This window comes from Mirounga angustirostris, unplaced genomic scaffold (genome assembly GCF_029215605.1).
Source record: "Mirounga angustirostris isolate CCGP_5_RB_7025 unplaced genomic scaffold, mMirAng1.0.hap1 SCAF_11, whole genome shotgun sequence".
Classification (NCBI taxonomy): domain Eukaryota; kingdom Metazoa; phylum Chordata; class Mammalia; order Carnivora; family Phocidae; genus Mirounga; species Mirounga angustirostris.
In genome coordinates this window covers 56,475,714-56,499,901 of record NW_026991719.1, presented here as the reverse complement: position 1 = coordinate 56,499,901, position 24,188 = coordinate 56,475,714, and the positions used below count along the sequence as shown (strand labels likewise).

General features: G+C 37.3%; 1 protein-coding gene and 1 pseudogene across 6 annotated transcripts in view; both read right to left on the bottom strand.

Moving 5' to 3' along the window:
• The window catches only part of EDA (ectodysplasin A), a 345,587-nt gene that overhangs the window by 73,314 nt on the left and 248,085 nt on the right, over positions 1 to 24,188 (bottom strand). The gene's annotated exons all lie outside the window — the stretch shown is intronic.
• On the bottom strand, positions 18,550 to 23,932 carry LOC129045906 (keratin, type I cytoskeletal 18-like; annotated as a pseudogene).

The following is a 24,188-nucleotide window of genomic DNA, read 5'->3' as shown; positions in this document are numbered from 1 at the left end:
AAATGGAAATTTACTAGGTTTATGAAAAGCAGTGCAAAATACCTTTCCTAATTTCAAGGGAAATTTGTGGAATGTTAAACTGATCACTCTTGGTGTGTCCCAAGTTCTCTTTCTATATAATGCTCCTTTGTGTGTTTATAAAGCTTTTTGTTTCTTGGGGGAAAGATGTAAGTGGCAGGGAAATTTTGGCTCCTTGTACATAAAACAAGATTTGACATTCACAGTTACTGTTGAGTAAAAGTAAGACTGGAGAAAGTAGGTTCTCCTGGGGGGTTGTCATAGCAGCTGTTTTAAGTCAAAAGCAATAGCAGAACATTTTTCCATACACACGTTCTCAACTCAAAGTAACAGTGACTTTTACTTGTTGGGATTCTTGGTGTAAACTATATAATTCAAATTCATTGTTTCAGGAAAGGACGATATCTTTACTTTACAACCCCTGTCTTAGATGCCATTTTCTGGTCCTTAAACTCTCTCCTCCCCCTCAAGCCAGTATGCTTCAGATTTTGCTGCATTACTAGTACCAGACTGATTATAGCACTGAATATTACAAGGAAAAAACAAGTGTCTGACCATGCTAAGTCATTTTGGAGTCAAAAAGACCTTGGATTAATTATTGAAACTAGTTGTGTGGCTTTGGGCAAATTACTTAATTTTTCCAAGCCAGGGTTTGCTCATCTGTAAAATGAGAACAATAATATTGACTTTACAGGATTGTTATGGGAATTCAATGACATAAAGCACATAAAGTAAGGGCCCAAATTTCGTGCTCAACAACTCTGAAAAAACTTCTATAGGACACGACTAACCTCTGACAGTTATGCCTATATTCATCCAGTATTTCTCCCACTTGACCATGTAATGTCGGTTTCCTGCTTCTCCCATGCCTTAAATTCAATCTCTGTACTTATGCATGTTACAGCTTATGGGACAAAGAGCCCATCATTCATCTGGAACAGGAAACGATTGAAATACTCATTTTATCCTGATATTTATAATTAGTTACTACCCCCAGTCTTCAGAATAGAAGCCCAAGATGTTCAAAGAAAGGAAAAAACATTTAAAAATTTTTGCAATGCAACTGAAATATTTCTTGCTCAATTCTCTTATATTTTATAGTACAGGTTTGTTTCTGTAGTAAAAGATTGCTTTTATGGTGTAGAAATGGGGAAATTGAACCTAAATTTTGAGTTGTAATAGTGTATTAATGATACTGTATACTACTAGTAATAATGTCTAAGGCCTTATCCCATCATCTCTTTAATGGTAAAGAGAGATGAACATCACCAAGACAGTAGTTTGGAGATGGGTGTATGTCTTGTGGCTTTAGTAAGATTTTAAACTTTCATTCAAAAAATTCACTTTTATGATGTATGGAACTGTTGAATCACTATACTGTACAACTGAAACTAATATTACACTGTACATTAACTGGAATTTAAATAAAAACTTAAAAAATTCACTTTTAGCTTTTTCCACCTAGAGACACTAAAGCAAGTTCATGCCCTGCAACCCCATTGGAATGCTTATGGTTGGAAAAAGTTTCCAGTCAAAAATCTCTAAAAAAAGCCCAGGGTACCCAATACTCAGGCAAGAACAGGTCAACATGAACATTTTAAGGTTAAGATTAGGTCTGGAAGCATCAAAAGGCAAAATGAACACCTGCCAAGAGGAGCATACTAAGACAGGAAGACTTTATTTTTGTTCTTATCTTTTCTCACCACCTGCACCCTCTGCTCAAATTACTTAACATTTATGAGGTTGATATTCTGTTAGTATGTAAAGTGGGAATAACCTCCATTTAATGTGCAGGAATAATGTGAGGATTAGAATGCTTAGCACAATGTCCAGATCATAGTATGAATACAATAGATGAAAGTAATTTTGAGAACTGAGCCTGAGGTCTGTATCACAGCACTTGGTTTATTTAGTCCATAATAAATGAATTAGATATGTTAAATAATTTTATTAAACAATTTTAAGTTGGCCAAAAATGAATATAATTTCATAGCTGAAAGAAATGCTAGAGGTCATCTAAGGTTTTTGATTTAAATGTGTAAGAGTTTTGTTCTGGCAGAAATTTGATCTCATGTAGTAATCAGCTCAGACAAATTCTTTTGCTGACATATTCTATAAGTTATTCAGAAAAAAACATGCATTATTAGAGCCTAACAGTTAACATCATAGTTAAATGTTACAGCATACTTACTATAGTAGGTCTTTGTAGGCAAAATTCAATCAATTTAATAAAGAGACCAAGTATACTGGTTAGATGTTAAAATACAGATATATCAATATGATTATAATCACACTCCATTTCTGCCAACTGAAAGACAGGAAGGAACGGTCCTTACAAAAGGGTGAGGGAGAGGAAGTATTGACTTCCTGTTTCCCAGTTTAGGCCACTCAGTTCTGTAGGGAAATTAATGTGGCAAAGATAGACTACCATTGTCAAAGAAACTATGGAGACCTGAAATCATAGTAAAATCAGAGCCATTTGAATTGTGACTGAACATCAAATCAGGTGGGGAGTAAAAAACATACCTTGGATTTTTCTTTTTTAAGTTATAATAGAAGCAATAAAAATAATGATGAACACAAGTGATAAAAGAAAAAATAGATACAGTGGATTTCATCAAAATTAAAAACTTATGTGCTGTAAATGATAACAATGAGAAAGTAAAAAGACTACCTACAGAATGGGAGGGAATATTTACAAATCATATATCTTACAAGAATTAAAATCAGAATACATATAGAACTCAAAAATAAAAAGATGGGGCGCCTGGATGGTGCAGTCAGTTAAGTGTCGACTCTTGGTTTTAGCTCAGGTCATGATCTCAGAGTCATGAGATCAAGCCCTGCATCGGGCTCCACACTCAGTGTGGACTCTGCTTGAGGTTCACTCTCCCTCTTCCTTTGTCCCTCCCACTCATACTCTATCTCTCTCAAATAAATACATCATTAAAAAAAGGACTCAATAATAAAAAGAAAAATAATTCACTTGAAAATGGGCAAAAGATCTGAATAGACATTTCTCTGAAGATTATATACAAAGAGACAATAAGCACATAAAAAGATGCTCAACATTATTAATCATCAGGGAAATCTAAAGCAAAACCACAGTGACAGACCACTTCACACCCACTAGATGGCTATAATAAAAAAGACAGATAATAACAAGTGTTGGTGAGGATATGGAGAAATTGTAATCCTCATACACTACTAGTGGGATTGTAAAATGGTGTAGCCGCTTTGGAAAGCAGTCTGGAAGTTCCTCAAAAGATAGAACATAGAGTTACTATTTGATCCTGAAATTCTACTCCTGGATATATACCTAAGAGACATGAAAACATATATTCATTAAAAAGTATACATGGAAGTTCACAGTATTATTCATAACAGCCCAAAGTGGGAACAACTCAAACGTCCATCAACTAATGAATGGATAAAATATGGTATATCCCTACAATATTATTCATCCCTAAAAAGAATTAGGTACTGATACATACTTCAATATGTATGAACCTTACAACATAATGCGAATTAAAATAAGCCAGACACAAGGAGGAGCAAGATGGCGAAGGAGTAGGAGACCTGCGTTTCATCTGGTCCCAGGAATTCAGCTGGATAGGGATCAAACCATTCTGAACACCTACAAACTCAGCAGGAGATCGAAGAAAAGAATAGCAACAACTCTCTGAACAGAAAAGCGACCATTTTCTGGAAGTCGGGCCACTGCTCTTCCAGCAGGGACTCAACAAGCGGCAGATCCAGGGAGAACCCCCTTCCTCCCCCTGGGGAGGAGCAGTGTGGGAGTGCACCATAGGGATCTGCTGGGTTTGGCGATTCCACATGGGGTTGGCTGCCAGAGATAGAAACGCTCGATCACTGGCCGGGTGAGCACGGAGTGTGGCTGGAGACCCGGGAGATGGGAGTGACTGACTGCTTTTCTCTGGAGGTTCACTGAGGAGTGGGGCCCCTGAGTTTTTGCCTCCTCCAGGGCAGAGATTGGGAGGCCACCATTTCACTGCTGTCCTCCAAAGCTATAGGGAAAGCTTGCAGGGAACAAAAGCTCCCGAGAGCAACCTGAGCCGATTACTTAGCCCAGACCCGGCAAGGGCAGAGCAATTCCACCTCCAGCAAAGACATTTGGGAACCACGGCAACAGGCCCCTCCCAGAAGATCAGCAAGAACAGCCAGCCAAGAGCAAGTTTACCGATCAATGAGAATGGCAGAACTCCAGCGCTAGGGGAATACTGTACATAGAATTCATGGCTTTCCCCCCATGATTCTTTAGTCTTTCAAAGTTAATTTTTTAAAAATTTTTAAAAAAATTTTTCTTTTTCCCTTTTTCAACCAACATCTTATCAATTCCTTTAAAATTTTTTTTTTATTTTTCATTTTTAGAGTCATATTCTATCCCTTCGTAGTAGCTACCCAAATTTTTTTGTATATATATATATTTTGGTATATATGTATTTATGTATATATATATATATATATATATATATATACCCATATTTTTTGGTATATATATATTTTTGGTATATATATATGTTGTTCTCTCTTCAAAATTTTGGGATACAGTTTCCTCTAACAAATCAAAATATACCCTAAATCTCTAGTGTATGGCTTTGTTCTAGTCTCCTGCCTGATCACATTCTCTCCCCTCGCCTTTTTTTTTTTAAATCCTTTTCTTTCTTTTTCAACCAACTTCTTATCTTATCAATTCCTTTTATAAAATCTTTTCTAATTTTCATCTTTACAGTCATATTCCATATCTTCATCATACTAACCCTCATTTTCATACATATATAAGTTTTTCTTTCTTTAAAATTTTGGGAGGCACTTTCTTCTAACAGACCAAAATACACCCAAAATCTAGTGAGTGGCACTGATCTATGAACCAGCCTGATCATATTTGATCATATTCTGTTTTGTTTTGTTTTGGTTTGTTTTTATCTTTTTATTTTATTCTTTCTTTCTTTCCCTTTCTTTCCCCCCAGTTTCAGGTCTCTTCTGATTTGTTTAGTGTATCTTTTCTGGGGGCATGGTTACCCTGTTAGCATTTTGTTCTCTCATTCATCTATTATCCTCTGGACAAAATGACCAGACAGAAAAAATCACCTAAACAAAAAGAAGAGGCAGTACCAACTGCCAGGGACCTAATCAATACGGACATTATTAAGATGTCAGAACTAGAGTTCAGAATGATGATTTTAAAGATACTAGCTGGGCTTGAAAAAAGTGTGAAAGTTATTAGAGAAACCCTTTCTGGAGAAATAAAAGAACTAAAATCTAACCAAGTCGAAATCAAAAAGGCTATTAATGAGGTGCAATCAAAAATGGAGGCTCTAACTGCTAGGATAAATGAGGCAGAACAGAGAATTAGTGATATAGAAGACCAAATGATGGAAAATAAAGAAGCTGAGAAAAAGAGAGATAAACAACTACTGGATGACAAGGGAAGAATTCGAGAGATAAGTGATACCATAAGACAAAACAATATTAGAATAATTGGGATGCCAGAAGAAGAAGAGAGAGAGAGAGGGGCAGAAGGTATATTGGAGCAAATTATAGCAGAAAACTTCCCTAATTTGGGGAAGGCAACAGGAATCAAAATCCAGGAGACACAGAGAACCCCCCTCAAAATCAATAAAAATAGGTCAACACCCTGACATCTAATAGTAAAGCTTATGAGTCTCAGACACAAAGAGAAAATCCTGAAAGCAGCTTAGGACAAGAGATCTGTAACCTACAATGGTAGAAACATTAGATTGGCAACAGACCTATCCACAGAGACCGGGCAGGTCAGAAAGGACTGGCATGATATATTCAGAGCACTAAATGAGAAAAATATGCAGCCAAGAATACTATATCCTGCTAGGCTGTCCTTGAAAATAGAAGGAGAGATAAAAAGCTTCCAGGACAAACAAAAACTAAAGGAATTTGCAAACACAAAACCAGCCCTCCAAGAAATATTGAAAGGGGTCCTCTAAGCAAAGAGAGAGCCTAAAAGCAACATAGACCAGAAAGGAACAGAGACAATATACAGTAACAGTCACCTTACAGGCAATACAATGGCACCAAATTCCTATCTTTCAATAGTTACCCTGAATGTAAATGGGCTAAATGCCCCAATCAAAAGACACAGGCTATCAGATTGGATAAAAAACCAAGACCCATTGATATGCTGTCTGCAAGAGACTCATTTTAGACCCAAAGACACCCCCAGATTGAAAGTGAAGGGGTGGAAAACCATTTACCATGCTAATGGACACCAAAAGAAAGCTGGGGTGGCAATCCTTATATCAGATAAATTAGATTTTAAATCAAAGACTGTAACAAGAGATGAGGAAGGACGCTATATCGTACTTAAAGGGTCTATCCAACAAGAAGATCTAACAATTGTAAATATCTATGCCCCTAACATGGGAGCAGCCAATTATATAAGGCAATTAATAACAAAAGCAAAGAAACACATCGACAACAATACAATAATAGTATTTAACACCCCCCTAACTTTAACACCCCCCTCACTGAAATGGACAGATCATCTAAGCAAAAGATCAACAAGGAAATAAAGACTTTTAATGACACACTGGACCAAATGGACTTCACAGACATATTAAGAACATTCCATCCCAAAGCAACAGAATACACATTCTTCTCTAGTGCCCATGGAACATTCTCCAGAATAGATCACATCCTAGGTCACAAATCAGGTCTCAACCGGTACCAAAAGATTGGGATCATTCCCTGCCTATTTTCAGACCACTGTGCTTTGAAACTAGAACTCAGTCACAAGAGGAAAGTCGGAAAGAACTCAAATACATGGAGGCTAAAGAGCATCCTACTAAAGAATGAATGGGTCAACCAGGAAATCAAAGAAGAATTTAAAAAATCATGGAAACCAATGAAAATGAAAACACAACTTTTCAAAATCTTTGGGATGCAGCAAAGGCAGTCCTAAGAGGAAAGTATATAGCAATACAAATCTTTCTCAAGAAACAAGAAAGGTCTCAAGTACACAACCTAACCCTACACCTGAAGGAACTGGAGAAAGAACAGCAAATAAAGCCTAAACCCAGCAGGAGAAGAGAAATAAGAAAGATCAGAGCAGAAATCAATGAAATAGAAACCAAAAGAATAGTAGAACAGATCAACGAAACTAGGAGCTGGTTCTTTGAAAGAATTAACAAGATTGATAAACCCCTGGCCAGACTTATCAAAAAGAAAAGAGAAATGACCCAAATAAACAAAATCATGAATCAAAGAGGAGAGATCACAACCAACACCAAAGAAATACAAACAATTATAAGAACATATTATGAGCAAGTATATGCCAGCAAATTAGATAACCTGGAAGAAATGGATGCATTCCTAGAGATGTACCAACTACCAAAACTGAACCAGGAAGAAATAGAAAGCCTGAACAGACCTATAACCACTAAGGAAATTGAAGCAGTCATCAAAAATCTCCCAACAACAAAAGCCCAGGGCCAGATGGCTTCCCAGGGAATTCTCCCAAACATTTAAAGAAGAATTAATACCTATTCTTCTGAAACTCTTCCAAAAAATAGAAATGGAAGGAAAACTTCCAAACTCGTTTTATGAGGCCACCATTACCTTGATCCCAAAACCAGACAAAGACTCCATCAAAAAGGAGAATTACAGACCAATATCCTTGATGAACATGGATGCAAAAATTCTCCAACAGGACATTAAAAGGATTATTCACCACGACCAAGTGGGATTTATCCCTGGGCTGCAAGTTTGGTTCAACATCTGCAAATCAATCATTGTGCTACAATACATTACTACAAGAAAGAACAAGACCATATGATCCTCTCAATAGATGCAGAAAAAGCATTTGACAAAGTACAGCATCCTTTCTTGATCAAAACTCTTCAGAGTATAGGGATAGAGGGTACATACCTCAATATCACAAAATCCATCTATGAAAAACCCACAGCAAATATCATTCTCAATGGGGAAAAACTGAGAGCTTTCCCCCTAAGGTCAAGAACATAGCAGGGATGTCCACTATCACCGCTGCTATTCAACACAGTATTAGAAGTCCTAGCCACAGCAATTAGACAACAAAACGAAATAAAAGGCATCCAAATTGGCAAAGAAGAAGTCAAACTCTCACTCTTTGCAGATGATATGATACTTTATGTGGAAAACTCAAAGGAGTCCACCCTAAAACTGCTAGAACTCATACAGGAATTCAGTAAAGTGGCAGGATATAAAATCAATGCACAGAAATTAGTGGCATTCCTATACACCAACAACAAGACAGAAGAAAGAGAAATTAAGGAGTTGATCCCATTTACAATTGCACCCAAAACCATAAGATACCCAGGAATAAATCTAACCAAAGAGGCCAAGAATCTGTGTTCAGAAAACTATAAAAGACTCATGAAAGAAACTGAGGAAGATGCAAAGAAATGAAAAAGTGTACCATGCTCATGGATTGGAAGAACAAATATTGTGAAGATGTCAATGCTACCTAGAGCAATCTACACATTCAATGCAATCCCTATCAAAATACCATCAACTTTTTTCAAAGAAATGGAACAAATAATCCTAAAATTTGTATGGAACCAGAAAAGACCCCGAATAGCCAGAGGAATGTTGAAAAAGAAAAGCAAAGCTGGTGGCATCACAATTCCGGACTTCCAGCTCTATTACAAAGCTGTCATCATCAAGACAGTATGGTACTGGCACAAAAACAGACACATAGATCAATGGAACAGAATAGAGAGCCCAGAAATGGACCCTCAACTCTATGGTCAACTAATCTTTGACAAAGCAGGAAAGAATGTCCAGTGGAAAAAAGACAGTCTCTTCAACAAATGGTGTTGGGAAAATTGGACAGCCACATGCAGAAGAATGAAACTGGACCCTTTCCTTACACCACACACAAAAATAGACTCAAAATGGTTGAAAGACTTAAATGTGAGACAGGAGTCCATCAACATCCTAAAGGAGAACATAGGCAGCAACCTCTTCGACCTCAGCTGCAGCAACTTCTTCCTAGAAACATCGCCAAAGGCAAGGGAAGCAAGGGCAAAAATGAACTACTGGGACTTCATCAAGATAAAAAGCTTTTCACAGCAAAAGAAACAGTCAACAAAACCAGAAGACAACCCACAGAATGGGAGAAGATATTTGCAAATGACATATCAGATAAAGGGCTAGTATCCAAAATCTACGAAGAACTTCTGAAACTCAACACCCAAAGAACAAATGATCCAATCAAGAAATGGGCAGAAGACATGAACAGACATTTTTCCACAGAAGACATCCAAAGGGCCAACAGACACATGAAAAAGTGCTCAACAACGCTCAGCATCAGGGAAATCCAAGTCAAAACCTCAATGAGATACCACCTCACACCAGTCAGAATGGCTAAAATTAACAAGTCAGGAAATGACAGATGTTGACGGGGATGTGGAGATAGGGGAACCCTCTTACACTGTTGGTGGGAATGCAAGCTGGTGCAGCCACTCTGGAAAACAGTATGGAGGTTCCTCAAAAAGTTGAAAATAGAGCTACCATATGATCCAGCAATTGCACTACTGGGTATTTACCCCTAAGATACAAATGTAGGGATCCAAAGGGGTACACGCAGCCCGATGTTTATAGTGGCAATGTCCACAATAGCCAAACTGCGGAAAGAGCCAAGATGTCCATCGACAGATGAATGGATAACGAAGATGTGGTATATATATACAATGGAATATTTTGCAGCCATCAAATGAATGAAATCTTGCCATTTGCAATGACATAGTTGGAACTGGAGGGTATTATGCTGAGCGAAATAAGTCAATCAGAGAAAGACATGTATCATATGATCTCACTGATATGAGGAATTCTTAATTTCAGGAAACAAACTGAGGGTTGCTAGAGTGGTGGGGGGTGGGAGGGATGGGGTGGCTGGGTAATAGACATCGGGAAGGGTATGTGCTATGGTGAGCGCTGTGAATTGTGTAAGACTGTTGAATCACAGACCTGTACTTCTGAAACAAATAATACATTATATGTTAAAAAAAAAAAGAAGAAGAAGAAGGGGCGCCTGGGTGGCTCAGTGGTTAAGTGTCTGCCTCTTGCTCAGGTCATGATCCTGGGGTCCTGGGACTGAGCCCTACGTCAGACTCCCTGCTCTGTGGGAGGCCTGCTTCTACCTCTCCCACTCACCCTGCTTGTGTTTCCTCTTTTGCTGTGTCTCTCTCTATCATATAAATAAAATCTTTGAAAAAAAAAAAAGAGGAAGATAGCAGGAGGGGAAAATTGAAGGGGGGGAAATCAGAGGGGGAGACAAACCATGAGAGACAATGGACTCTGAGAAACAAACTGAGGGTTCTATAGGGGAGGGGGTGGGGGGGATGGATTAGCCTGGTGATGGTTTTTAAAGAGGGCACGTTCTGCACGGAGCACTGGGGGTTATACACAAACAATGAATCATGGAACACTACATCAAAAACTAATGAGGGGCGCCTGGGTGGCTCAGTTGTTAAGCGTCTGCCTTTGGCTCAGGTCATGGTCCCAGCGTCCTGGGATTGAGACCCACATCGGGCTCCCTGCTCCGCGGGAAGCCTGCTTCTCCCTCTCCCACTCCCCCTGCTTGTGTTCCCTCTCTGTGTCTCTCTCTGTCAAATAAAAAAATCTTTAAAACAAACAAACAAACAAAAACTAATGATGTAATGTATGGTGATTAGCATAGCATAATAATAATAAAAAAAAACTATAAAAAAATGAGCCAGACACAAAAGGACAAATATTGTATGATTTTACATTTATATGTATATATATATTCTATATACATATATATAGAATGTATATATATATTCTAGGTATCTTTATATGAGGTACCTAGAATAGGCAAAGTCATAGAGACAGAAATTAGAAGAGTGGTTACCAGTAGTTGGTGGGAGTGGGGAAAGGGGAGCTATAGTTTAATGGATAGAGGGTTTCTCTTTGGGAGGATAAAAAAGTTTTAGAAATGGAGAGTAGTGACAGTTGCAAAACATTGTGAATGTAATTCATACCACTGAATTGTATCCTTAAAAATGGTTAAATGGTGGGGCGCCTGGGTGGCTCAGTCATTAAGCGTCTGCCTTCGGCTCAGGTCATGATCCCAGGGTCTTGGGATTGAGCCCCGCGTCGGGCTCCCTGCTCGGCAGAAGCCTGCTTCTCCCTCTCCCACCCCCCCTGCTTGTGTTCCCTCTCTCGCTGTGTCTCTCTCTGTCAAATAAATAAATAAAATCTTTTAAAAAATGGTTAAATGGTGAATTTTATGTTATATGTATTTTACCACAAAAAAGGAACGAAATATTGATATATGGTACAAAATGGATGAACCTTGAAACCATTATGCTAAGAGAAAGAAGTCAGACACAAAAGACCATTGTATGAGTCCATTAACATGAAATGTCCAGAATAGGCAAATCTATCGAGACAGAAAATGTATTAGTGTTTGCCTAGGGCTGGGGGAGAGAATGGAGGAGAGATGATCAGGTACTTTGTTGGAGATCAATACATTGAAACAGTGATTCTTAATTCTGGTTTTACAATATTCCATTGGCTCTCTGATTTTTTCCAGGAAAATTAGGAAATTCTTGAAAAATTAATTTCAGTTCACTTTAGCTTTTAGTATAAATATATGCCAAATGGCATTTCTTTTGGGGAGGAGAAGAGTCTTGGCCAGGGAAAGAAATCCAAAATCCAGCTAACATGGGAGGTAGGAATCACTGATTTAGTTCTTGCTTGGCACAAAACCAAGCTATGAACTTCCATTGCTTCTCTGGCACAGAGAATGCTTAAAGGAGAGGGATAACTCATGCTCAGGTTCTAAAATCTTAAAAGCACACATACCTAGAAAGCTACTTAATTGTTAATAGTGGCTATGTCTGGAAACTGAGGTTGTGGTGTTACTTTCCTGTGTTAAATCAAATTTCTCTAATGCTTAACTTTTTTTTAAGAGGGAGCATGCATTGCTTTCCTATTTATTAAAACTTTCATTTGGGTGGCTCACTCGGTTAAGCATCTGACTCTTGGTTTCGGCTCAGGTCATGATCTCAGGATCTTGAGATTGAGCCCAGCATCGGGCTCCCTGCTCAGTGGGGATTCTGCTTCCCCTTTCCCTCTACTCCTTCCCCTGCTCATGCCCTCTCTCTCTCTCTAAAATAAATAAATATTTATTTATTTTTTTACTTAGGATGATTTTTATTTACAAAACAGGTTCTTCTGTCTTACAAAAATTACAAAAAATGACTCTGAAAAATAGAAATAGCATCTCAGACTCTTGGGAACTACTTTTAAGCAACCAAGGAGTTGGAACTCAGAAGGTTTTCTTCTTTCTAAGAGTTGTAATGGCAACATTAAAATAAATAAATCTTTAAAAAAACCCTTTCAGTTGAGATTTCAGAAGCCAAAAATAAAATAAATTAGAATTATTAATCCTAAAAAGACAAACTAAATAGCTAGTCTGAAAACAGCTGGCTATAAATATAAAGACTAGTGCTGTAGAATTCTTACACCACCACTGTCAAACAGATATATAATGTAAACCACAAGTTTGAGCCACACATGTAATTTTAAATTTTCTATTAGCCATATTAAAAAGTAAAAAAGTAAAATTAATTTTAATATTAAATTTTAGCTCAACATATCCAAAATATAATTTCAACATGTAATCAATGTAAATATATATTAACAAGATGTTTTACATTGCTCTTTTTGGTACAAAGTCTTTGAAATCTGGTATGTATTTTATACTTACAGCATATCTTAATTCACACTGGTTTATGTGTAATTCACTTTATTTATTTAGTTTTTTTATTAGTTTCAGAGGTAGGATGTAGTGATTCATCAGCTGCAAATAACACCCAGTGCTCATTATATCTAGTGTCCTCCTTAATTCCCATCATCCAATTATCCCTTCCCCTGACTCACCTCCCCTCTAGCAACCCTTAGTTTGTTTCCTAGAGTTCAGCATCTCTTATGGTTTGCCTTCCTCTCAATTTTCATCTTATTTTATTTTTCCTTTCCTTCCCCTATTTAGTTAGTTTTAAAAAACAGTGTAACAAGCACCTGGGAACGAATCACTCAAAACAAAAACTAGGACTTTATAAAAACTTACATTCAATCACGCAGTTCCTTCTCACTCTCATCTCCCTATCTCTCCCCCACCAAAGGTAAACTATCCTGAATCCAGTGGTCATCATTTTTTCAACTTCCTATTCATATAATTGTATCACATTTATATGTATTCCTAAAAAGCTTTTTTTTTAAAAAAAAAAAACCTCTTAGTTGTTTATAACTATAAATGGTTATTATGCTATATTTAATATTTTGGGAATTACTTTTTTCAGCATTCAAATAGGTTTTTCATTATGATAGGTCCAAGGTGATTTGTTTCTTAAATGCATTTAATACATACATATTGTTTTTATTTTATTTTTCTGGTTTTATTAAGATATAATTGACATATAACATTAGTTTATGGTGTACAAGATTATGATTTGATATATGTATATATTGTGACATGATTACAATAATTTTAGTTAATATCCATCACTACACATAGTTACAAATATTTTTTCTTATGATAAGAACTTTTAAGATCTATTCTCTTAGCAACTTTCAAATATACAATGCAGAATTGTTAATTATAGTTGCCAAGCTGTACATTGTATCCCCAGGACTTATTAATCTTATAACAGGGTATTTGTACCTCTAGACCATCTTCACCCATTTCCCCAATCTCTCACCCTCTGCCTCTGGCAACCAATATATTCTGTTTCTACCTGAGCTGAAGGTAGGCACTTAACCGACTGAGCCCCTCAGATGCCCCTTATTTATTTTAGAGAGAGAGAGAGTGGGAGTGGGCGTAGGGGCAGAGGGAAAGAGAGGGAGAGAAGCAGACTCCCCACTGAGCATGGAGCCTGCCGTGGAGCTTGATCTCAAGACCCTGAGTTCATGACCTGAGCCGAAATCAAGAGTGGGATGTTTAACCGACTGAGCCACCCAGGTGCCCCAAGTCTCTGTGATTTCAAATTTGAAATCAGGTATATGTGGCTTTAAATTCTATGTTTTTTCTTTACCTCAAGCTGTCTGAGAGAGAAATTAAGGGTTAGAAAGATTGCTTATTAATATCAACTGAATTTTTCTTTCTTGTAGGTATATTTTATCCATGCACTGGGAGCTTTACTGTACTAAATTTGGGCCTTATTTCTGATAGCTTCTGAATTTTTGCATACTATGCTAGGGGATGGGAATAAGATTAGATTCAAAATTCTGAACTGAAACTTGAAAACAACCTCTGAGTTAATATATTTGTATCACAAATATACCCTTCTCCTTTAAATAGGTTATAGTGTAAACCTATGTTTATAAAGAGCTTTGGAGATGACTTGTAAAGATAATGCACTATACAAACCAATGACTTTGTGACTCATGCAAGAAGTTTTTTTTTTCTTTTGAACAAAACGGAGATTTAAATGTGTGACCTGAAATATAAAATTTCATTTTTGAAAGCATGCAAATCATACTTTAAAATTTGATCATTTCAATATAGTTTATTTTTTTAAAGAGATGAAATATATCTGAAATTTGAGGAGAGAATCAAATTGCTGTATTTACAATAACTGAACATCCTCTCAGGAGATACTGTGAAGCTATCATGAGAAACACATTCTTTTTCCATTTCCTTTTTAAGAAATCATATTTCTAAACAGATTAGGATCAAAATATAGTGATTTACCAAGTCAATCTTCTTCCCTCTCTTCTGGCACAATGTAAGATAATGATGCACTGAATTTCATCTATAAAGATGACACTACTAACTTTCTGGCAGCAGGCCAGGCCCATGAGTTTTTTTGCTATAGGGAGAAGAGATCTGCACAAAGCCACCTTCTATCTAGTTCACCATTTGCTAAATAGCATACATTGGTTAGAACCCTGGCCTGGAGTATATAGAACCTAAGTTAGGCTAGACTCTAAAGAACTGACCTAAAGTACCACAGTACTAGATTCACTAAAGGGGCTGTATACTGGAAGCAGTACTAAAATGCAGCCAAGACTCAAGTCTATAGCAAAACATCCTTGGCACTTAATTATTTCAAAAATAGCTCTCTCTACATTTCTGAACATGTTAATGGCATAGGATCTATGTCTTCTAAGTCAGCTTAGAGTCCTAAACAAGAAAGTAGGATCAATCATTGATTCTAAATTATATTGAGGTTCTAAATGTATTTTGCTACCTTGCACCAGAGATTCATAGAGTATCAGGGAAATTAAAACTGCTACCAAAGTTAAAAACCATTACACATGGCTTATATGTCTTGTATTTAGTAAAAAGCAAGAGTTGTGTTGGCCTTGCTAATATTTCTTTCTCAAGTGTATGGAGGGTAGAAGAAAGATACAGTGAGGTGGGGAAGATGCCAAGATAATTTGGGATTAAAATGCCATTTATCATATGCCTAAGTGGGCATTTGAAACCTTCTCAAGCAGTTCTGGGCTCTTGTCACATTTTCTCTGCCCAACAGTTGCAGCTTCCCTCAGTACTTCTCCAAACTCCTATGTTATATACCAGTTTTTTTTTTGTTTGTTTTTTTTAAGCCATAAGGAGAGCCAACAAACCTAGGGGATTTGGTTAGCCTTTGCACTTACTGTTACCTTTGTCAGAAATGCACTTTCTACTTGTCTTCATCAAAGTCTTATTCATCCTCCAAAATCCAGTTCAAATGTCACCTTATCCATTCATGTATTCACACCTAGTATGTGCCAGCCATTATGCACTTCTTGGAGATGTATTTAATGTATTTGATTGGCCATTCTGCAGCTCCCTCCCTCCTCTATGCTTCCACTGCAATCTTACACCTGCATATAATTACTTATCACCTCTGGGAATTATTTATAAGATTCTCTTTTTTAATGAAGATCATGGGCTTCCAGAACTAAGGAACTTTATCTTACTCATTTTTGTATCCCTGCATGTAATGTAGCACAGTGCCTTGCACATAGTAGATGGTTAATAAATCTCTATTACTCTGTTGTCTCCTTCCCTTTCATTTATATTTGCTATTTTCTACTTATTCATCTAACTTGACTCTCAATCTTTCTGTCCCTATTACTCTACTAAAACTGCTCTCACCAATGTTGTCAACAACATCCTTCCTACTGATTTCAGTAGATGAGTGAAACACACTCTTTCCATTGGTTTTGCTAAGTTGGATAATTTTAAGCTAGAGCTGCTAGTAGCTATTTTTGCCACTTTATAGGGAGAACCTGCCCGAAGAATGAGGCTAATACAAAGGAAAGCAGAGCTGAGAGAGTCCTGATGACATCATTTGATCTCCAAGGTTCAGCTATATCGTAAGCCAGCTTCATCAAGGACTTTACAGTTAAATGAGCCAATAAATTCCATGCCCTCTTCTTTAAAAAAAAATTTAATCCAGGTTAGGCCAGCTGTCTCTTGCAACTGAGAGAGTCCTAACCTAGCTAATGATCTCCATTTCTATATTTCCAGCCCAGATATTTTTCCTGAGCTTCAGGTGCATATCCCCAACTGCTTACAAGATTTCTCCTCTTGAATTTCCCACAGGTACCTGAAACTCAAAACCTATTTAAAACCACACATCTTCCTTTTCTGATCATTATCTCTGTGAATAGTATAGCACTTTGCCAGAAACCTGGGTGGCTTCCTTTACTCCTCTTTTTCTCCCTTCAATCAAATCACCAAGTCCTAACTTTTTTTCTACCCGCCAAGTAAATCTGTCTACTTCTGTTTCCATTGATGCTACTCTAATTATGCCACCATCATTTCTTATGTATATCATTACACCAGCCTCCCAACTGCCTTCTTTGTCTCCCTTATGCCCCTTCTAGTCCATTTTTCTCTCCATTTTCTCCACTTTTTCTTCACTATATTTTTAATAAATTATAGTAACATACTTATTGTAACAAATCAAACAGTACAGAACTATATAAAGAACCACTTAAGAGTTAACCCTTTCCCATCCAACCTCTTTCCACCTGATGTAATCAATAATTCAGAATTTGGTGCTTCTGCTTCCCACATCTGTTTCTATGTTTATATCCATATATCTATATTTATAAACATTTCTAGGGAGTTAAAATCTTTCTCTTTTAAAAATATTTTATTTATTTATTTATTTGAGAGAGAGAAAGAGAGTGAGCAAGCAGGGGGAGGGGCAAAGGGGGCGGGAGAGAGAATCCTGAGCAGACTTTGCCTAGAGTGCAGAGCACAGTGTGGGGCTTGACCTCAGGACCCTGAGATCATGACCTGAGCCAAAATCAAGAGTTGGATGCTTAACCGACTGCACCACCCAGGCGCCCCAAAATCTTTCTTTTTTTTATAAATATGGGATTATATTTTACACATTACTCAAACTTAATTTTTATTACCTAGCAAAGGAATATGGCTATTCTTTAAGTCCATATATGAAACTGCAACATATTCATTTTAATAGCTGCATAGTATTCAATAGTATGGTTATGTCATAATTTATTCAACCATTTCCTTGTTTATAGATACTAGGGTTATCCCTCTTTTTGCCACTGAAACAGTCCTATAATAAATATCCTTGTATATATGACTTATGTGCCAGTGTTCTTATTTCTGTATGATAGATTCCCCAAACTGTAAATGCTGGATTATAAAGGTATCTGAATGTTTAATTTGACTAGAGAGTTATATTAATATCCAAAATGGGTGTAATAATTTATATTCTCAAATATGGTATACTACATTAACAGAATGAAGGATAAAAATCATATGATCATCTCAATAGATTCAGAAAAGCATTTGACAAAATTCAACATTCTTTCATGATAAAAACTCTTCACAGATTAGGTATAGAAGGAATGTATTTCAACATAAGAAAGGCTATATATGACAAGCCCACAGCTAACATCACACTTAACAGTAAAAAGCTGAAAGCTTTTCCTCTAAGATCAGGAAAAAGACAAGGATACCCATTCTTGCCACTTCTTTCAACATAGTACTTGAAATCCTTTAGCCAAAGCAATTAGGCAAGAAAAATAAATAAAAGGCATCCAAAATGGAAAGGAAAAAGTAAAATTGTCTCTGCTGATGATATATTTTCTATATTTCATATAGAAAACTCTAGGCTCCACCAAAAAATTGTTAGAAATAATAAATGAATTCAGTAAAGATACAGGATACAAAGTGAACATACAAAAATCAGTTTTGTTTCTATACAATAACAATGAACTATTAAAAAAGAAATTAAGAAAAAGATCCCATTTACAATAGCATCAAAAAGAACAAAATAGTTAGGAATAAATTTAATCAAGGAAGTAAAAGATCACTACACTGTAAACTATAAAATGCTGATGACAGAAATTGAAAAAGATACACAAAAAAGTAGAAAGATACCCTGTGTTCTTGGACTGGAAAAATTGATATTGTTAAAATGTTCATATTACTCAAAGCCATCTATAGATTTCATGCTCTATCAAAATTCCAATGACATTTTTTTTTCACAGAAATAGAAAAAATGATCCTAAAATTCATATGGATCCACAAAAAGATCCCAGATAGTCCAAGCAACCTTAAGCAAAAAGAACAAAGCTGAAGGCATTACATTACCTGTTTTCTAAATATATTACAAAGATATGGTAATCAAAACAGTATGGTACTGGCATAAAAACAGTCATATAGATGAATGGAACAGAATAGAGAGCCCAGAAATAAATCTATGCATTTACAGGCTACCAATCTTCAACAAGGATGCCAAGAGCACACCATGGGGAGAGGATAGTCTTTTCAATAAATGGTGCTGGGAAAACTGGACATCCATATGCACAAAAATGAAACTGGAGGAAATTGGACACTTATCTCACAACATATACAAAAATCAACTCAAAATGGATTAGAGTTAAACACAGACCTGAAATTGTAAAACTACTAGAAGAAAACATAGGGAAAAAATTTTTTTTGACCTCTGACTTTTTATTGGCCTCCTGCTCCCAAAAGAGTACAGGCTGCTTCAAAGCCTCAAAATTGATGTCATTGGTCTCAGACACCCCTTTGCCCTCCATAATCCTGTAGGTTGTGGTCTTTTGGATGGTTTGCATGGAGTTGTTGCTGTCTAGGGTGTCACCAAGATTGAAGCCCTCTCTCTGTCTTCCAGCAGGTAACAGTAGGTGGTGATTTCAGCCTCCAACTTGGCCTTGATCTCCAAGGACTGAGCCATATGTGTCAGTTCCATGAACATCATCTCAGCTACTCCTATCTCATCGGTCTGTGAGGTTATCACCACGGTGCTTTCCTCAATCTGTTGAAGCCAGCCTGGTACTTGTCCAGCTCCTTTTAGTTCTTCTCAGCCAGCTTGTCATACTGAGCCTGGATGTCCACCATGATCTTGCTGAGGTTCTGAGACTGGGGGCATCCAACTCCATGGTCAACCTAGAGTTGGCAATCTCGGTCTGCAGACCCTTTACTTCTTCCTCATGGTTTTTTTTCATGAAGAACAGCTCCTCCTTGAGAGTCAATTTCCATCTCCAGCTGCAACTGAGTGACATTGACGTCTTCAATGACCTTGCAGAGCCCATGGATGTCACTGTCCACAGACTGGTGCATGGCCAGCTCTGTTTCAGACTTGACTCTGAAGTCATCAGTAGCAAGAGAGGCATTGTCAATTTTCAGAACAATGCAGACACAGTCCACAGAACTTGCAAAGATCTGAGCCCTCAACTCCTTGATGGTCCTAAAGTAATGCCCCCGGTCTCTGACCTGTGGTCCCTTCTTTTCCAGGTGTTTTCAGATTTTGATCTCCAGTCTCTGATTATCAGCCTCCAGGCTCCTTACCCTCTGCAGGTAGGAGGATGGATGGTCATTCAGGTCTTTCATGGTTTTCTTCTCACCCTCGATATCCCCTATGCCCACCAGACCCCCAGTCATCCCTGTGGTCAGGCACCCAGACCTCCAGCCACCCTGGAAGCTGGTGGAGCAGGACAGAGAGATCCAGGAGCCTCAGCCCCTAGCTCCTGCATAAGTGTTAGCCACACTGCTGATAGGCCAGACCTGATGGCTGGGTGAATGCATAGAGCCCAGGGACCAATAGTTGGAGGAGAAGGTGGAGTGAGTAGTGAAGCTCATCTGTTCAGGGAGGAAGTCAAGAGGCCAGGGCTCAGGCTCAGGCTGCCAGGAAAAAGCTTCTTGACATTGGTCAGGGCAATAATTTTTTGGATATGATCTCAAAAGTACAGGTGGCAAAAGCAAAAAAAAGACAAGCAGAATTGCATCAAACTAAAAAGCTTCTGCACAGCAAAGGAAATAATCAACAGACTGAAGAGACAACCTAAGAAATGGGGGAAATATACATCTGTTTAGGGGTTAGTATCCAAAATATGTAAGGAATTCAAACAACTCAATAGCAAATAATAATAATAAATAGCATAAATAATAATAACCTGATTTAAAAATGGGCAAAGGACCTGAATAGACAGTTTTCCAAAGAAGACATAAAATTGGCCAACAGATATATAAGAAGATGCTCAACATCACTCATCATCAGGGAAATGCAAATCAAAACCAAAATGAGATGTTACCTCACACCTGTTAGGATGACTATCATCAAAAAGATAAGAGACAACACGTGTTGGTTAGGATGTAGAGAAAAGGGAACCCTTGTGCACTGTTGGTAGGAATGTAAAGCAGTACAGCCATTATGGAAAAGAGGTTCCTCAAAAATTGAAAGTAGAAATACCACATGATTCAGCAACCTCACTTCTGGGTGTATATACAAAGAAAATGAAATCAGTATCTTGAAGAGATATCTGCATTCTTATGTTTGTTGTAGCATTAGTCATAACAGCCAAGATATGGAAACAACCTAAGTGTCAAATGAATGGAAAAAGAAAATTTGATCACACACACGTGATGAAATATTATTCAGATTTAAAAAAAGAGGGAAATCCTGCCATTTACAACAACACAGATAAACCTGGAAGACATTACCCTAAATGAGATAAGCCAGATACAGGAAGACAAATACTGCATGATATTGCTTATATGTAGAATATAAAAAAATTAAACTCATAGAAGCAGAGCAGAATGGTGGTTGCTAGGAGCTGGGTGTTAGGGGAAATGAGGAAGTATTGGTCAAAGGGTACAAAGTTTCAGTCATGTAAGATGAATAAGTTCTAGAGATCTAATGCATAGCATGGTGACTATGGTTACTATTACTGTGTTGTATGCTTGAAATTTGCTGAGAGTAAGTCTTAAGTGTTCTCACCATGAAAAAGAGGGAACTAGGTGAGGTGATGGAAATGTTAATTAGCTTGATTTTGGTAATCATTTCACAGTGTATATCAAAATATCACATTGTATACCTTAAATATACACAACTTTTGTCAGTTATACCTCAGTAAAGCTGGAAAAAATCCAATTTATATTCTTTCCACAAATATATGGGTTTTCCCACCTCCTAATTAACTTGGGATGTTATTATATTATAAAACTATTGTTAATATATCTGGGTGATGGGTAGAAAAATGACATATCATGCATATTTTATTTTAAAAATGAAATTTTCTTTTTTTTCTTTTTTTTTCTTTTTTAAAGATTTTATTTATTTATTTTGAGAGAGAGAGAATGAGAGAGAACACATGAGAGGGGATAGGGTCAGAGGGCAAAGCAGACTCCCTGCCGAGCAGGGAGCCCCATGCGGGACTCGATCCAGGGACTCCAGGATCATGACCTGAGCCAAAGGCAGTCGCTTAACCAACTGAGCCATCCAGGCGCCCTAAAAATGAAATTTTCTTATTTTAAATTAGTAGTACATATATTTTAAAACTTCAAAAGATCCAGAAATATGAAAATTAAGTTAACTCTCCCCCTACCACAACCTTAAACAGTTTTCTTCCCCCAAGCAACCAGTTACCATTATAGATTTATCATAATTTAATCATTTCCTAAATAATGGACATTTATGTTATTTCCAATATTCTGCTATTTCACATAGTACAGCAAAGAATATCACTGTTGATAAATGATTTCCTATATATGAGAATGTCTAGAAGTAAAAGTGGAATTGCTGGATCAGAGTATATGCATTTAGCATTTGAAAATATTTTCTTTTTTTTTTTAAATATTTTTTATTTATTTATTTGACAGAGAAAGACACAGCGAGAGAGGGAACACAAATGGGGAGTGGGAGAGGGAGAAGCAGACTCCCTGCCGAGCAGGGAGCCCGATGCGGGACTCAATCCCGGGACTCCAGGATCATGACCTGAGCCGAAGGCAGTCGCTTAACCAACTGTGCCACCCAGGCGCCCTGAAAATATTTTCTATAAAATCTATTCTTGACATTGATCCTGTGCTTCCCCATTGCCTTTAGGATAATTTCTATGCTCTATAAAATGGATTCCAAGTCCCTATATGATTTGTCCCCTGCTAGTCAGCTCACTTATCACTTCCCCTTTAGGATTCTATATTAACCATACAAACTTGTTTCGGTTGCTCAAATAAATCAAGCTCCTCTTACTTTAAGCCTTCTAACATGTATGTTCTCTCTGCCTGGTTTACCCTTCCCTCAAATCTTCACATGGCTAACTCTTTAGCGTCTGTCAGGTTGCAGCTCAGGACACTATTAGGAGACCTTCCCGAACCTCCCAGGTGTAGATCAGGTGCTGCTGTGTCCCATAGCACCCTGTGCTTACCTAATTATATCACTATACTGTGTTGAGACTATCCACCTGTGAGATTGATGAGGGTTGGGTCTTATCTTGTTCAACTCTGTGTCCCTAGTGGTGCAAACAGAGATCAATAAACATTTATTCAACAACTAGTTGGTACTTAATAAACATTTATTTGAATGAATGAATGGAAAAAAAAGGAAGCCCTAGTAGCTCTTCACGTGTGAGACAAAAGAGGACCTACAGGTTTAGGAATAGAATCTAGAGTAAGGCAGGGTTGCATAAGTAATCCACTATAGATCCAATAGGAGCCATCTGCCTGCATATCTACATCTTCCTGTGGCATTTTGAGGACCATACAAAAGGGAGCTGATAGTTTACCACTTGGCCAACAGGTTAAACTTCTCATAGCCTTCACTTCTTAAAACCATATGCATGTTCTTAATCCTTACCGAGCCTCTTTATGGATGTTAATGAAAAGGCTCATTTGACCATCCAAACTGAAATCCTGAGTATTTAATCATCCAGACATCATCTAATTGGCTAAGACTACCCTAGCTATTATATTATAGAAATCAGGAACAGTTAGGAGAAAATTATAAGAGAATTAGAATGAAATAATTAGATCATCTATTCTAGTAGTTCAACATCTTTTTCTTACCCTTATATATCGGAGGGATATGATATAATCTCATCAGTAAGAGTACTATCTCACTATAAATTTCTTAATGGGGCAGAGTGCTCAGAATTTCCAGGGGTGTGTATACCTTGAAAAAACCGCCTTATATGATTTTCAGTATCTTACACCAAAGTTGAGAGTCACTGATTCTAGTTTAACCTTTAGAAAAAACTAAGATCAGAGAAGTAAAGATTTACCCAAGATCCCAATGCTAGTGTAACTACTAATGGCAGAGCTGGGACTATAATCTGGGCCTCCTGGCTTAGAGCTCATCATTTTTCATAATATTTAGAAACAAATAACTAGAAGGAATTTAAGATGGTGAGACAGACGAGAAATACCTTCAGAGAACCTCAGGTCAAGTGGGCTTCTGACCTCTTTCAGGCAAGTAAGAGATTCCTCAAAGATATCTTACCTTTATAGCGCACTTTCTAATGGGAGGAAGGCATGTTCGCATTTTACCTTACATGATGCTGTATTGCTTATGTTTGTTATAATGAGTATGTATTATTTTTATAATTAAAAAATTACACAAATATTTTTAAGCAGCCTAATTTTAACTAACTTTTACACCCAGTTCACTTTAGGACTTAGGTACTGAGGACAGGAATTTGGTAGCTTTACCAACTGCAGAGCCTGGTACAATGTCTTACAAGTAGTTGGTATTCTAAAAATGTTTGTTAAACAAGCATCAGTGGTGAAAGCTTGCTGAAATCACCTACTGCAGAGCTAGTTCAATCAATGAAAATACAGCTTTAAAGGGCATTTTGGAGTATGAGCAAACTTAGACATTTTAGCTTACCTAATG